Genomic DNA, 14,791 nt, shown 5'->3' with positions numbered 1-14,791 from the left:
GAGCCTGCTCTGAAAGGGCCGTGTGACCACAGCTCCTTAGAGCTGACCCAGTCTTTGGGGTATTTCCAAGCTGAGGGCTGAGCAATACAGGGAGGTTCCTGCTGAGGGCAGCCTGTGCATATAAAAGATGCTGGCTAAATATTTATTGATAAGCTATTAATGAAATCCTATGTACCCCCGACTGTCATCCAATCCATCTGAACTCCAAAGGAAATAGTGTTGTGTCTACACAAACAAATTGACCTAACTAAAGAACAACTTAAAAAATCGCACAATTTAAAGATCACTTCAGGTTGAATATCCGATTCAAGAACAAGGGTATTAGGTTTTCTTTTAATTAGGTTCCTGTTTCATTTCCCAACACAACTTGGCTTTAAGAATTGTGACTTCCTGAGATCCTTCAAAACAAAGGTCTGTTCCTGTGGTTTGGCTTTTTATTTTGGTCCCTTTCTTTGTGTGGATAGCTGAACCCTAATAAAATCATTGCTCAACATAGGGAGTAACTGAAATGTTTTATGAAATTTCAGTCATGGCCGTGTTGATGCATTACTGGGTGAATACATTATTCTGCACGTGTCATGGAGATCCTCCTGTAGGCCGGGTATGGTCCCCCTTGTTGGGTAGACACAGGTTAACAACACTGACATGGCTCGTAGCTTTAAGGAGCCTAAAGTGTGTAGAAAAAGATAAGTTGTCAACTGCACGCATGGTTACAAGTTGTTGTGAGTGCACTGACAGCGGTGGTGAGGACACTGAGAAAAAATAGCGCCTGATGGGGTGATCAGGAAAGGCCTCTCTAAGGAGCTGAGCATCAGGCTGAGTCTTGAAAAAGAATCACAAGCAGCCTGTGTTCAGATATGTGTGCTTTGTTTCCCTCCCGTTAGAGGGAACAGAACATTTCAAGGCCTCTTAGTGGCGTGTACAGGCAACTAATGTTGGCCAGTGTGGCTGCATCACGTGAGCAAAGATTTGGAGTAAATGCCTTGATGGGGACAGAATTTTGTTGAGTGAATTGAGAACCTTTATGTGTGTGGAGAGGTGTTGGGGATAATATATACGTTGTTGGAACATCACTTTTGATAACCTGGGGAATGTGGTTTGGTGGAGGATAGGAGGAAAACTGAGTAAAGAAGAGGCCTTTGCACTAGTCCAGATGCACCGTTTGATGGTGGCAGCAATGGAGGTGAGTAGCCAAGATTTGCTTGGAATTACCCATTGATAGATTGGCTATGGGAGATGAAGAAAAGGGAGGAACACAGAATGACTCCTAGGCTCCTGGTATATTTAAATGTCTTGACGTTAATAAGAGGGAAAGTATGAAAGAGAAACAGTCTGAAAGGTGGAGGAGGGTGGAGATCTAGTGGTCTCTTTTGGACAAGTAGAATTTCACATGCCTCTGAAATATCCAAATGGAGGTATAAAGTGAGAAGTTGGATATAAAACTCTGAATTTCCAAGGAGGAATTTGGGCTGGAAATATAAATATGGTATTTGTCAATACACAGATTGCGTTTAAAGCCATGGAGAGAAAGAGAGGGCAGAGAACAGAGGTAGGAAGCCTCAGAGGCAGGTGCTGAACCCTCCCACATTAATAGGCCAAGAAGAAGAGGAGGAGGTTGCAAAGGAGACGGAGAAGCAGCAACCAGGGAGTGAGGAAAACTAGAAGAGAGTGACATCATAGAGGTCAAGAGTAAGATAGGGAATGGTGATATGGAAATAATGAGTCCTATGGCCAAAAATAAAGCCCCTTGGGTTTACCAATGTGAAGTCACCAGTGACCTTGTTGAGCAGTTTCAAGGATGGGAATGGTGGTCAGAAGCCACAGTGGAGTGGCTGAGGAGTGAATGGGAGGTGGAGAAGTGTAGCTGTCAAGCAAATGCTACTTCCATGAAAAGATGACTCGTGAAGAAAAGCCAAGAAGTGGAAAAATAGCTGAGAATGAGTGTGGAACCCAAGGAAGATTTTTAAATGTGTATTGACTTTAAGGAGGTAAATGGATAAATAAACTGTGGTACATCCAGACAGTGGAATATTATTCAGCAGTAAAAAGAAATGAGCTATCAAGCCATGGAAAGACTTGGAGGGACCTTAAATGTATATTGCTAGGTGAAAAAACCTATCTGAAGAGGCTACATACTGTATTACTCCAACTGTATGACATTCTGGAAAAGGCAAAACTATGGAGACAGTAAATTTCAGTGGTTGTGGGGTAGAGCGGGTGAGATGAATAGGCAGAGCACAGCGGATTTTTAGGGTAGTGAAATTGTTCCATACGATATTGTAATGATGGATATATGTCATTATACATTAGGCCGAGCCCATAGAATGTACAACACCAAGAGAGAACCCTAAGGTGAACTATGGACTTTGGGTGATCGTGATGTTTCAATGTAGGTTCATCCTTGGTAAAAATGTACCATTCTGGTGAGTCATGTCAATAATGGGAGAGGCTATGTGTGAGTAGGGGCAGTGGGTATATAGGAAATCTCTACACCTTCCTCTCAATTTTATTGTAACCCCAAAACTGCTCTTTAAAAAAGCCTTAAAACATGTGTATGCTGATAGAGTGAGTAGGAGGGAGAGTCTGCTGAGGGGAGTAGAGGATAAACCCAGGAGGAGAAAAGAGATGGAGAGGGATTAGCCTTTTACAGAGGAGTGTCTTGGGGATGTAACGGGAGAAAATGCGGCTGATTTAGGCAATTTTGTGGATGAGAAGTTTGGGCATCACCATTTTGGAGTTTCTGGCATCTCACTGAAGTATGGGATATACTCATCATCTAAAGGTGAGGCGGTAGGAAGGGAGAAAGGTAGGAGATGTGAACCAAGAATGAAGATATAAAACAGTCAAATAGGAGAATAGTGGGAAAGCAAGCCTACTAGAGAAATAAAAATAGTAGCATTGCTGGGCTAGGCTGAGAGCTCATTCAGGGCTTGTGAAAATGGAATTAACATGAAACCAGTATAATCAATATATTTAAAAGCATGACTCATGACATAGAATAAGAATACAATTTTTAATTCTATTTTTCATTTTTTCTCTCCCATTATCCCTTTTATAGTTATGCAGTGGGAAAAGTTTTCTCTCTGTCACAGATTGGAAACTCTGGATAATCCCTATGTTTCCTAGGGAACAGAAGGTCCTACAGGTGTAGTAGGTTGAAAAACACTCTAGATTCAGAAATGAGAATGTTCAGTTCTACTTATTCATCAGTATTTCAGCCTTCAATCTTCATCCAAAGGGAAGACTTCTTTTCTCCCCACACCTCCTTTGTCCTCACAACCAGAGTTGTGTTGGCCTTGACTTTCTGGCTCATCCAGGGCTGGTGCTCAGCGAAAGAGAGAAAAGAAGTATCGAGGATTTCTGCTCTGCTTGACAGATGCAGTTGTCTAAAATGGGTAGATAATTTGGGGGCTTGGCATATATTTAAATCTGTATCATTTTCTGAGTACTTCTGTGGGTTTTCCTAGATTCCCCATTCTAAGCCCCTCCAATGGCAACTCCTGTGATGTAGGCATATTCCATTCCTCTGGCCAACTTCTCCTCTCTCAGCTTCTAGTTTTCCAGAAGTCTAGTCCACACATATTCTCTTTGGGAATCCCATTACCTTCCCAGTTGGTCCTCACACCCACAAGCCAAAAAGGCTTCAAGTCTGGCACTTTCCTTTGTGGCTCATCTTGGCCCTCAAAGAACAACAGTGCTTCCTTTGCTCTGATAAATTGCAGGGTAGTGGATTCCATCCAGCTACCTTTCTGTGGCTCCCACATCGAAGCAGTTTATCAGCTCATGTCTTTTGTCCTCAGTCTTTCCAATACAGGGATGAGAACCTTTGTCCACTGAGCTTCCATCCATAGGTGTGGATTATTGCGTTCTGAGTGGTCCCATAGAAGCAGCCCTCACTAGTGTTGACTTGGGGGGGGCGGTGGATATCCCTAGACACCCCTTCCTTTGTGATGGGTACTAGGCTCAGCGTTCTGGCAGTTCCCACCAAACAAATCCCCCTCTTCTGAAAATGCATCTTGAGTCTTTTACTACCATCCTTAGAGAGGAGGAGTTTTTAAATGTCTGGAATCATTTATACTCTTGTATTTGTTTGTTTGTTTTTTTGGCCACATTGCACGTGGCTTCCGGGGTCTTAGTTCCCCAACCAGGGATTGAACCTGGGCCCCTGCAGTGAAAGCACCAAATCCTAACCATTGGACCACCAGAGAATCCCCTACTCTTGTATTTGAAGATGTGCATTCTGGTTAACATTGGAATTTCATTTCTATCATTTCCTGGTACTTCAAAGTTCCAATGTAATAGCCTTTCAACTTGTTTGCATAATATTTTAAGTGAATCTTGGTACATATCTGAGGAACACCATGATAGAGAGTATCCAGATTTAGTTTTTTTCAGACAAATAGTACAGGCAAATGAGGGTTGGATGTGTTCCTGAAGGGACGATTTTATCAAAGGATCTTAGAATCCTAGCTGGCCCATAAGAATAACTGAAAACAGGAGAGGACTGATGGATAGTGAGGAAGTGGATGGATTGAAGGTCACAATGAAGTTGAAGAATTTTGTAGTGGAAGTTCTAGACCAGATGAGCTGGACAGAGAGGAAATGGTGGTTAGAGTAGATTGTTTACTGATGACAGCAAGAGTCAAAGGATGACCACAGGAGGGCCTGGTAGAGATAGAATGGAGGAAAAGATGATTTGTAGTCAAGTGATGAGAAACCAGAGTGATGGATGGTTCACATTCAGGATGTTCTAGTTCTATGATTTCTGAATGGGTTGAGCACAGGTGAGAAGAATAAACCAGAAGTTAAAGCCCTGAGTAGAGTAGGAGTAGTGACCATACGTTGGTAGAAACATCAAAGAGATATGGGGTGGAGGGTAAAGTATTTGGATGGTGAGAGGCTTAAAGGAGCAGTGTTTTTTTTGTTTGTTTTTTGTTGTTGTTTTTTTAAGACAGAAGGGGAGGCATGATGCAGAAGTAAAAAGGGCAAGCTAGAAGGATACACACAAAATGCCTCTGAAACAAAATTTTAAGATGCCATTATGCACTATGAATGATGATTAATCCTTTTTTCTGAGAATAGGTATATAATACAAGGGACAAAAGTACACTGTAGTAAAAAGGGTGCAGACAACAGCCAGGAAACCAGATTTCTACAAGTAACTGGCTGTGTGATCTGGGACAAGTCACATAACCCTGAATGCCAGAATGCTACTTTGAAAGAGCAGTTTACAAAGCACTTTTGTAATCAAGTCAAGTCATCATTTTATAGGGATAACCACTCTGTGTGTTACGCTTTATATTATCCTTTTCACAATTTGGATACCGAGGCCCAGAAACATTAATTTGCCCCAATGGTAGGATTGGACCTGAATGTAGATCTTCTGGTCCCAAGTTGTATACCATCCATTTCCACTCTAGAATCACCCTGTTATCTTTCCCTTTGGACACAGCAATGCCCATGTAGATTAGTACAGTTTGTATTTTGATTTTAAAAAAACTATTACGATGTCAACCTTAAAATATTTTAACTAGAATTTAAAAATATTTATTAATATTTTATATATTTGTGAGTCAGTATTTTTATGTTAATGATTTATCTGGTGATATGATATTAAAACTAAAAAATTAAAAACTAAAAAAGATTTCTAGTTGTGTCTTCAACAGAAAGACTACTGGGTATCTTGAACTGGTTATTCTTCTGGAAAAAAGGGAACGTTATACAGCTTGTTAATATTTCTTCAGCTTGCAACTTTGAGTTGTGGAAGACTTTGGGAAGTCTAGTCTATCAGAATTAGTAGGCAGAGAGTTAATGTGGTCTCAGAGTGGAAAACTGCTCTTTTAATTCTGAAGACAGCCGAGATGCCAGCCAATCTAGAGCTTACAGATATACGCTCCCTGATATATTTATTACTGTTTTTTCCACAGTTATGCTTTATTGTGAAAAAGAATTCTTTTAAGCTTGTAACACAAATAATTCTTTCCCATTGTTTTTCTGTCTTGTATTACTCTCACTTTATAAAACATTCCCAATTTTAAGAATAGTTCACCATCCCACAACTGACCTTGCACACAGGAATACTCAGGAGTCCTAGTAAACATTTAATAAGCCTTCATGAAAATTGTATGCAGGTGGATCAGAGCAAAACTTTTAAAAATCAATCTATCTGAATGACACGTTTTTGCATATTTTCATAGATCCAGTGCTTTTGTCATTTGGTAAAGCTCATATTCTCGAAGAATTTAAAATCAGGAAATAGAACCTTAAAAATGAGAAAATGACTTTCTTATTATGTTCTTGCCTCTCCCAAACTGAAGAGCTAAAGTAGAATCCCCGATTTTTGTTTATTTGCATTTTTGATGTAATTTTAAGAGTTCAGTTTTTTAAAGATTATGATGCAAGCATATATAAGTGCTATCTGTATTATTTTAACCATTTGTTTTCATACAATGGAGAAAAGCTATATATCTGTGAAAATACAAGGGTATGCTTTGTCACGGGTACACTCTAGATAAACTCTCTAGATGTGCTTATGGCATAAGTACAAGGTTGAGATTATTGAAAAGTCTTTATTATATGATACAAGTTATAAATTGGTAGCTTAATATTATTAAACTGCTTTTGCTTTTTTATGATATGAATCATTCTTTTGGTATACATCTGTTGAAGTAATTTTTTTAACAAAACAAAATGTTAGTAAGCAAATTTTCAACTATAATGATTTTTAATGTTGAAAATTGAATCACATTCTTTAGGACAGCAGGCTTATATAAGGGCATAGCAATACCTTTATGTTGTCAAATAGCATAAAGAGGATAAAGAGGGTGAAACTAAGTATGTGCCCATGTTAAGTTTTGAAGGAGTAGAAAATGTAAATTGAGGGGGAGATTTGCATTTTGCTTACTTCTGTTTAACCTAGATTAATCCCTTCTTTAAGGACACCTAAGGCAAATACTATTCTTCACTTGCCCTCTCTTTAAGCCTCCCCAAGCCAGATGACCCCCAAAGCTGTCCACAAGTCCCTGCACCTCTAGCCTGGCTCTAGATGACCTCCTACTGTAGACTCAAACGGAGGTTGGACTTGTTCCCCTGACAGCCCTCTGCTAGCTGATGTGAAGGAGCTGACAGAGGAAGGAGAAGCTGAGAAAAGGAGGAAGTAGAGAAGGAAGAAGTAGAAGAACTTAAGGGACCAAGGAAGAGTGTCTGGCCTCCATTATCTAAAAATCCTTAAATGACTAAGGACGTGAGAAGGTTGTGATAAGGAGGGTAGGAAAGTCCATAATTAGAAGTGAAAACTAATGTGACCAACTGTACATGGAAATGATATGTCACAGCTTATATTGCCAGGTGCCCTAAGGCTGGGAGAGCCACACTGCTGTCAGTCTTGAAATTTCCTGGTTTAAGTTCAATCTGTCTTTCCAGTTTAAACTGGATCAATTACTGGTCCTCCAAATGAACAGCATAATTTTAAAAATTATAATTCTCACTGATTATTAACACTAAGATGACGATGATGATGGGGAAAAAGAAGAAGAGGAGGTGATGGAGAAGGAGAAGAAGAGCCTATTAACTTACAGGCAATATCATAATTTAGGTGTATACACTCTTTACACCCATGATTTCATTTAACTGTGAAAATTCTAATAGGTAAATATTATTGTGATGCCCATTTCATAGATGGTAAATCTGAGAATTCAAGATGTTAAAGTTACTTGTCCACGATCACACAGTTAGAAAGTGACAAAACAGAGAATCTAAACCAGGAGTATCTGACAATAAATCTGTCTTCCTAACTACTATCCAGCTTCCCATATTAATAATAAATGTGCATTAATAATAAAAAAACTTATATTGCCACGAACTTGAACTCTGATACAATTAATTACTAAGCAAAATAGTATTAGATAAGGGTTGAAAAATGGAGAAATTAAAATCATGTCTTTACTGCAGTAATGTTACAGACCCATGGAATATAGGACTTGAGACCAATTAAAAAAACCTCTTTTTTTTTTTTTTAAAGATTGGGGACCAAACATGAAATTTTGTATCTTTAAATTTGACAACTGCTCAAGTCAGTATGTGAGGTCTTTAGGACCACTGAAATGCTGAGAGTCTAAGGCACTTATGAGAATTAGGAAAGCACTGGTAAGTGTAGGTTCAGGCACTTTAAAAGCAGATATTTCTTGTGTAAGTTCAAGCCTCAAGGTTAGAACTCTGTAAGACTGAAATAATGCCTCACGGTATTCATCTACAATTGGCTAAAGTCATTGAAGAAGAAAGTTATTGTGTTAGGAAATCTTTCAGTGCCAGTGAGACTAGGCTTTTCTGGATAAAAATGCCCATAAGCTTGACTATGGCATACATCACCCAAGAAAAATCTTTGTCTGGTTTTAATGTTTGTATTTAGCCTTTGGCTAGGTTCAAATGCTTTAGGTAATTTCAGGCTTAAACCCTCACTTGTGTAAAGCTCTGAAAATCTCAGAGCACTTAAGAGTTATATGAAATACAGACCTGCAGTCATCTGGAATTCTAATCCTAAACCTGGTGCAACTAGGGCTCTTTATGAGGGACAATTTGCTGTTTTGTACCTGCTCTTCAGAATTGTGTGAATAACCTTGTCCATAAGACATTCATTTTAAACAGTGTTTCTGGATATTCTGCATAACTTGTAAATATTATTCCTGATACTAATGTTAGTTTACGCCTGCTCCCAACATGACATTCTTGCTCTAGCCCTAAAACTTGGGTTATTTCTTCTTTTTTTAGGGTTTACTACCTTAGAAAACTCTTTGCCCCAATTCTCACTTCTAGAGAACTAGACCAAGATGGTAGTCCTGCATTCTCTGCACTCAGTGAATTCTGGATAGGATTCAGTCAAGATGAAATAAAGCATTCTGAAAATTAAGGGAGGCCGATTAATGTATTCACAATGGAAAAATGCTTGCTTCTGATTAGTAAGAAGGAGAGGACTTCTCTCTTCTCCTTTCCCATTGTAAACAAGGTTCCCTACTTCCCATGTGACTTCCTAGAGTGAGCTCCAATTCTTTGCCTTAGCTAAACCCAAGACTCTTATCTTGGGATTACAGATTAGGTGAGTGGGGTCCACTCTTGGGAGTCAGATCAGGAGGTAGTAATGGAATTCTCTTAGCTTCTCATTAGTGTTTATTCATAGACTCATTGGAAAAAAACTGATCAATTACAATCAAGCTCTCTTTCTCCCTGACTTCTTCCTCCTTTCTCTCTCTCTTCCTCCCTCCCTCCCTCTCTTTCCTTCCTTCCTTTTCTTTCTTTTTCTTTCTTTCCTTCCTTCTTTCTTTCTTTCTTTCTTTCTTTCTTTCTTTCTTTCTTTCTTTCTTTCTTTCTCTCTTTCTTTCTCTCTTTCTTTCTCTCTTTCTCTCTTTCCCTCTCTCTCTCTTTCTCTCCTTCCTTCCTTCCTTCCTTCTTTCTCTCTCTCTCTCTCTCTCTCTCTCTGTCTCTCTCTCTCTCTCCCTCCCTCCCTCCCTCCCTCCCCCGCCTCTCACTCTCTCTCTCCCCCAAGTGCCAAACACTATTCTACGTGTTGGAGACAACGAGTGAACAAAACAGACAAAAATCCTTACCTTCATGTAACTTACATTGCAGTGAGGTGAGGCAGAAATATACAACTTAAAATGTATATCTTGTCAGGTGATGCTAAGTGTTGGGGATAAAAATAAAGCAGGCAAGGGGGGATAGGGAGTGAAGGGAGAAGTGATTTTATTTTATTTTATTTTAAATCTTTATTTAAAAATTAATTAATTTATTTATTTTTGGCTGTGTTGGGTCTTTGTTGCTGCGCGTGGGCTCTCTCTAGTTGCAGCGAGCAGGGGCTACTCTTCAATGCAGTGTTCAGGCTTCTCATTGCGGTGGTTTGTCTTGCTGTGGAGCACTGGCTCTAGGCGCATGGGCTTCAGTAGTTGTGGTGCACAGGCTCAGTTGTTTTGTCTCCCAGGCTCTAGAGCACAGGCTCAGTAGTTGTGACGCATGGGCTTAGTTGCTCCGCGGCATGTGGGATCTTCCCTGACCGGGGCTTGAACCCGAGTCCCCTGCATTGGCAGGTGGATTCTTAACCACTGCACCACCAGGGAAGCCCCAAGGAGGACCATGATTTTAAATAGGGCTGTTAGGTGAGTCTCTACTAATCATCTGACATGTGAGCAGACCATGTGGGTATCTGGAGGAAGTGTGTTCAAAGCTGGGGAAACAGCAAGTGTCCATATGCTGAGCGGGGAGCCTGCTGGTGTGTTTGAGAAAGAGCAAGGGGGTAGTGAGACCAGAGAGGAGTGAGAGAGGAAATTAATAGGAGGCATGTTGAGAGAGGGCCAGATTATATAGGACCTTGTAGACTTTGTTTTTACTCTGAATAATATGAGCGTCCTCTGGAGACAATAAAGGTACTAATGCGCAGACTGCCTGGGTTTGAATCCCAGCTTTGCCACTTACCAGCTGTGTGACCCCAGGCACAATACTTAACCTTTCTGGATCTCTATCGTCTCCTCTGTAAATAGGGATGATCATAGTTCCTTCTTCATAGAGTTGTGATGATGAAATGACTTAATGTAAGTAAAGCATGTTGTACAGTGCCTGATACCCAATAAACATTATATATGTGTTGACTGACTGGTTGGCCATTAGAAGGCTCACTCTGGCTGCTGTTTGGAGAATGATGAGAACAAGATCAAGGAAGGAAGCAGAGGTGGCACATCATAGATTGTTTGTGTAATGCAGGCAAGAGGGGGACAGTGGCTCAGACCAGGGCAGTGGCAGTGGTGGTGGTAAGAAATGGTCAGATTATAGAGATATTTTGAAAGTAGAATCAGTGAAACCAGCTGTCAGATTGGGTGTGAGCTGTGAGAGGAAGAAGAGAGTCATGAGGGCTCCAGGACTATTGCTCTCAGCAAATTGTCATTTACCAAGATGGAGGAAGAATATGTGAGAAGCAATTTTTTTTGGGGGGGGGGTGGAATTCAGAAATTTAATTTTTTTGGCATGAGTTTGACATGCCTGTTGGTCATCTATGGGGATTGACTGGGCAGAAGTTGTCTTTGTTACGGAACAAAGCGGGCATCAGATGGAGCCCGACTGAAGGAAGAGCAGACCTCCCCAGAGATAGGGACCACCAGATAGGGGAGTGAAACCTTCAGGCATTTGAGAGTTGCAGTTGTAGTTTGAAGGGATAGAGCCTAACCTTAAATAAAACAGAATGACCAATGACTTGAATTCTCTTGCCTGTGCTTGGTACAAGAGAATTTATAATGAATAAAAAAAGCAAAATAAACAACCCAAATCAACTTCTTAAGAGCCATCACATAATCCTAAATCTCCTTAAAAGTTAGATGAGAATCTCCCTAATGCTGCCTTTCTGAATTCCATGACTATGATAACTACATTCTTCCACATTCTGATTTATTGCCGTAAAAATAAAACATATTATTAAGCAGTAAGATAAGAATGTGTGCTGTACACTCTGATACACAGCATATTAAATACAATCTTAAGTGATTGGTTAACTGTGGTGCTTTGGTTAATTGTACTTTAGAAAGCTTTTAAGTGATTTTATATGACAAGGATGGTTATAGTTGATTAAAATGCTGCTTATGACAAATTCTATAAAAAGCTGAGCCTTGAACCTTAATTAGGAATGACTGTCTTTTAATTTTTCATGTGTTAGCTTTATCTTTTTTATTTGAGTTCAAGGACTTTGAAAACAGTCAATATTTATGCTTTTTATGTTTTCTATATTCAAGACTTAAAATTTTGATGACTTGAAATTGCTGATTGCTTGTAATTTTAAGAAAACGCAAACATTGACCAATTACATAGTTCCACAATCAACTCTTTTTTTGTAAAGCCATCTCCCAATCAAAATTCTCATGAGGTTGAGTTAATTTTGCTATTAGACATTTAATCCTGGCTTTGTTTGACTTGGGTTAGATAGCTACTTTGTTTTATTGATATAAACTTTATTTTTTTGCTTTTGTTTTTCTCATTTATCACAGCTATAGTTAATTTCAGTTATAACCTTCTTTTCACTCCTTCCCTGAATACTTTAAGATTAAAAAAGGGCTGTCAGCCAGAAATTTTTCATGCTTAATTTCATCTCAAAGCACAATCTTTTGGAAGTTTGAGCAAAATATACTTAACATAGGGTATATTTTATAGAAGAAAATTAACTTTCCATTTTTAAAGTAATTAAGTTTTGTGCATGGATAGTTTTTGAATTGACAAACTATAGATTGGAACTATCCATGTGTTTAGCTAGTTTTTAATGAGAAATTCTGGGTCACTTAAATTGGAACAATAGGAAAGTTGTCAGTTCTACAAATCAGCCTGAAGTCTCATAAATTAAAAAAAATTTACATATGTTTCCATAAAATATACTTTCTTACCAATAGATCTAGATCCATGTTGCTCTGTAGTTTTAGACTTGCATTTCATGATAGAAAACTTAAGGTAATGTAAAATGGTACAGCTCCTTTGGAAAATGATGTGGTGGTTCATCAAAAAATTAGACATAAGATTACCATATGACCTAGCAATCCACTTCTGGGAATATACCCCAAAGAGTTGAAAGCAGGCTCAGATATTTATACACCCATCTTCATAGCAGCATTATTCACAATAGCCAAAAGGTGGAATCAACTCAAGTGTCCACTGATGGATGAATGGATAAACAAAATATGCTGTATACATATGATGGAATATTATTCAACCTTAAGAAGGAAAGAAATTCTGGTTCAGGCTATAACATAAATGTACCTTGAAGACATTATGCTAAGTGAAATAAGCCAGTCACAAAAGGACAAATCTCATATGATTCCACATATATGAGGTACCTGGAGCAGTCAAATTCATTGAGCCAGAGAGTAGAATGGTGGTTTCCAAGGGCTGGGGGTAAGAAGAATAGGGAGTTAATGTTTAATGGGTACAGAGTTTCAGCTGGGAAAGATGAAGAGGATTCTGGAGATGGATGGTGGTGATGGTTGCCCAACAATGTGAACATACTTAATGCCACAGAACTATACACTAAAAAAAATGGTTAAATGGTAAATTTTACATTACATATATTTAACCATGATGAAAAGATTCCTTATAAAATAAAGCCTACTCCACTCCACTTTAGCTTGAAATTTAAAACCCTTACCAACTTTATCTCTACCTTCTTTTCTTCATGTCTCTCGGATGTGAAGATGTTTTTCCTGCTGTTCTTCATAACCACCCCACCATTCTCTTTCTCTGCTTATATATACCTGGAATGCTCTTCATGTCACCTCCCTCTCTTCCCTACCCTTTCTGATTCTGCTCACAGCTGCCTCTCCATGAAGCTTTTCTTTCCAGTTGGAGAGAATCTCTTGTTAAGTTGGTAGCACTCTGTGTGTGTATGTACCTAACATCAAAATGGCCAGTCACTTGTTGAATATCATTGATTGCCAACCATTCACTCCACTGCACCATTTTTATTTTTAATTTCTTTGGTATCAGACATAATTTTTCACTTTAAAAATGGTTGCTTCTAGGGAATTCCCTGGTGGCACAGTGGTTAAGAATCCCCCTGCCAATGTAGGGGACATGGGTTCGAGCCCTGGTCCAGGAAGATCCCACATGCCACGGAGCAACTAAGCCTGTGCGCCACAACTGCTGAGCCTGTGCTCTAGAGCCCGCGAGCCACAACTACCGAAGCCTGCGCACCTAGAGCCTGTGCTCCGCAACGAAGAGTAGCCCCCGCTCGCTGCAGCTAGAGAAAGCCCGCACAAAGCAATGACGACCCCACGCAGCCAAAAATTTTAAAAAATAATAAAAAAGAAAGGTTGCTCCTGTAACATTGAAATGGTGTCTTACCTATCCTGTTGTTGTATCTGTGTTTTGCAGAGTCATGCTGAAGTGTGATGATAGTAAATTATCATCCATATTTTTAAAAAAGAACATCAAGAGGGTGAGTCTTTGAAGTAATAAACCTGTGTAGGGACTTGACTTCTACCCTTGTCTCTGGTTGTGCTTCTCTAAGATCTTTGAATGCACCATTTAACTTCTCTCATCCTGAGGTTTTACTCTGTGGACTCAGAATCTTCCTTGTACCGCAAGAATAAGCTATAGCATCATCAGACAGTGTTTAGGACACTCTTGTCTGAGACATTAGAGAGTCAAAGATATTTTGGTCCTGATCCCAGCTTTGTCATTTATCAGCTGTGCAAACTTAGTCCAAGTCACTTAATTTTCTCGATTCTCAGTTTTCTCATTTGCAAATGAGGATAGCTGCCACAATAAGCTTATAGAACAGTGTGACTAACAGAAATTTGTAAACACAACATGCTATGAAAAAAAGTCAAGGAGCGTTATGATTATTAAGGCACGGCCTCATCCATTAGTACAGAGGTAGTACTTGTATCTAAAACGATAAATGAAAAACAAAGCTCACAGAACACTGTGAGGTGTGTGAATAGTGAATGCTGGAGAGGTCAAAAAAAATCATAAAGGTCCAATAAAAACTTTTTATTTTAATAAATCTCATGAAGTTCTCTCCTGATTGAGTTCTTTGGGAATAGTCCGTGTCAGTTTCGAATCCCAATTTGATATTTCACCTGATATTTTTGTTCATCTGTAGATATTTCTTTGATACCTATTCCCCTATCAAGTTGGGATTACCTAGGAGAATAGTCATCCAAAAGTGTTTCCTAGGCATTGTGTATGCTCTAGGTTTGCCTCTTAGGGACCATTAGATGAATAAAACATTGGCCTTACCCCATGGATCTCATAGGACAGTAGGGGAAGAGAA

This window comes from Balaenoptera ricei, chromosome 6 (assembly GCF_028023285.1).
Source record: "Balaenoptera ricei isolate mBalRic1 chromosome 6, mBalRic1.hap2, whole genome shotgun sequence".
Taxonomy (NCBI): domain Eukaryota; kingdom Metazoa; phylum Chordata; class Mammalia; order Artiodactyla; family Balaenopteridae; genus Balaenoptera; species Balaenoptera ricei.
Note: the sequence above shows the minus strand (reverse complement) of the source record.